This window comes from Onychostoma macrolepis, chromosome 11 (assembly GCF_012432095.1).
Source record: "Onychostoma macrolepis isolate SWU-2019 chromosome 11, ASM1243209v1, whole genome shotgun sequence".
NCBI classification, from domain to species: domain Eukaryota; kingdom Metazoa; phylum Chordata; class Actinopteri; order Cypriniformes; family Cyprinidae; genus Onychostoma; species Onychostoma macrolepis.
In genome coordinates, this window is record NC_081165.1 from 15496368 (window position 1) to 15498885 (window position 2518).

General features: G+C 33.9%; 1 long non-coding RNA gene across 1 annotated transcript; it reads right to left on the bottom strand.

The window, feature by feature from the left end:
- Window positions 1–284: 284 nt before the first annotated feature.
- LOC131549066 (uncharacterized) lies at window positions 285–2061 on the bottom strand. The gene is made up of 4 exons (XR_009273324.1): window positions 1865–2061; window positions 811–868; window positions 664–721; window positions 285–421 (listed from the first exon to the last, which is right to left on the bottom strand). It is a non-coding gene; the product is annotated as an uncharacterized LOC131549066 (long non-coding RNA).
- Between the last annotated feature and the right edge of the window lie 457 nt (window positions 2062–2518).

Sequence of the window (2518 nt, forward strand, 5' to 3'; positions counted from 1 at the left end):
ACTGCATAAAGTACCACGTCAAGAATTGAACATTCATCGTTTTAAAACAACCAGAAATTCACCAGGCTAAATCATGAACAACAAAAAGGCACACATCATATACCTTTCAGTTAGGACACTACGCAGTTTTGCGAAGGAGTCTATTTTTCAGTCCATGCACCTTCACAGAACACTGATCACCTCCAAGGTCAATGAAAATCTTTTGAATGACCTCAAATGTGTAGCGTAGTTTTTTGGGATAATCAATATTAAGCGCAAAAATCTGCCCGACTAGTAGAGCCGCAGCATGAGGGAGGTCTATGGCATCTCTCAGGGCAATCTGTTCCTCCAGCACCACGTAGTCAAAGGCATCATCTCCATCAGGAATTATGAGAATGCCCACATCCATTCCTGCCGTCACATGGTCTTCAATGTCGGTTTCCTACAGTAAGTGTATTATCAAAATATTTACTCAATGTCAGTTATTTTATTGAAAGTGTATAACCCAATTTTTAGCAGAAATACAGTATATGTAGTGAAAGTATCTTAATTCTGAGACCCTGCTTGCAAAATGCTTAAGTCTTGTTTGTATTTTACCGTTTTCTACATTAAATCATCCTACATAATGTAAGATTCTATGAAAATATGCTCAACAAACTACAGTTATATACAAACAAACCTTACCTATCGAGTGTACTGGATCCTCTTAGTCTGGACAGAAACAGGAAGATCGGGTGTAATTCTGCAAATAACAAAAGACAAAAGAATTACAGAACTCACATGTTAATAAAAATACTGCTCAAACTACAGTTATATACAAACAAACCTTACCTATCGAGTGTACTGGATCCTCTTAGTCTGGACAGAAACAGGAAGATCAGGTATAATTCTGCAAATAACAGAATTACAGAACTCACATGTTAATAAAAATAAGAGCAAGGCAGATTGCAGAAATCTATTACATTTAACAGATAAACAATCCTCAGAGCCAAAACAAGCACACATGAATTACCAACACACATGGCAAGGCTGCAGCGTTAAATTGAGAAAATATCAGAGGTTGCAGGTGCGTTTTCAGTTCATCGTCTATAAAAATACATTATCTTACATTAAAAAAAAAAACATTACATTATAATACAGTATCATATGTTACATTATTTGTCTCTAATCAATACAACTTATTTAAGCAAAAATAAATAAATTGTTCCCCCAAAGTACCGATTGCAATACAAAAGGCGTTAAATGGCTTACAAATCATTTTCATTCAAATGTGTAACGTTAGGACTATAGTTGGCCTACTCACCCAAAACTGACCAGGATGAAGCTCGAAGGCTCAGTTAACACATTTAAAAACAGGTTTCTGCTAACCCTAAAAGACTAATTTAACAGATAAACGACGCTGACATTTGAGGAAAAACTCAAGACTGGAGCAAGCACATGGTAGCGTAAAAGTGAGAAAATGGCGGTTGCAAACAGACGTTCATCGTCTGAAGTCATGTAGAAAAAAAAAATCAGTAAATTAAATTTCTAATGATGGGATTGAATTTTTTAAAGCGAATTATTTTCCCACCGAGTATTCAGTTTTCAATATGAAAAGCATTAACGTTACATGACTTTGCTTAAAAAGTTCAAGTAATTTTTGAACGCGAAACTGGTTTAAGGCGTTGGCCTGGTTTATACTACAATTAGTTGACAAAATTGAATGTATTAAAACAATATCTTAGAAGTGAGTACAGAAGCACTCCAAATAATAAATGTCGTGACTCAATGAGAGATTAAAATCTATCTTTTAAGTAAAGTTATTTCACATAGCGTAACTGTTACCTTTCTGATATTCACAATGGCATTATCAAAGATGATAGATATTAAACAGATTTTGCATTACCTTAAACTGACTAAGATGAAGGTCCACGGCTCAATTAACACGATGAAGAGCTGGTTTGTACTGTCTGCCAAAACAAATTTGAAAGATAACCGACGCAGGTATTTGGGAAGAAACTCCAGCAAGAACATCACAACGTTAAAGTGAGAAAATGGCGGTGCTGCAAAAAGACTCTTCTGGCGTCATTAAGAAAAAAAACATCTAAATTCTTACTTTTTTTTTTTTTTTTTAATCTAATCAATAGTACAATCAATTTTATCTAATTTGCCCATACAGTATTTCATTTTATAACATTTTAAATATGAAAGTTGCAATATTTGGCTTACAATGGTCACATGATTTTTGCACGTGAAACTGAATTAAGGCGGTGGTTGTTAAAATTATATATTAGGAGTGGGTACACAAACATTCTGAATATTAATGTTGTGGATCAATATGAGATTCAAATCTATTCTGTTAAACATTTTACATAAATTGACAGATACTTGGCATTCCTACCTTAAATTAATCAAGATGACCCTCCGTAGTTTAATAAAATTAAAAAAAAAAAACAGGTTGCAGCTGTCTGCAAAAACAATTTTAACTTCTTCTTATTCGTTTTTTATTGACGGCTTGCAATCACCAATTGAGCATTACTCATCTACACAATTGTAACTC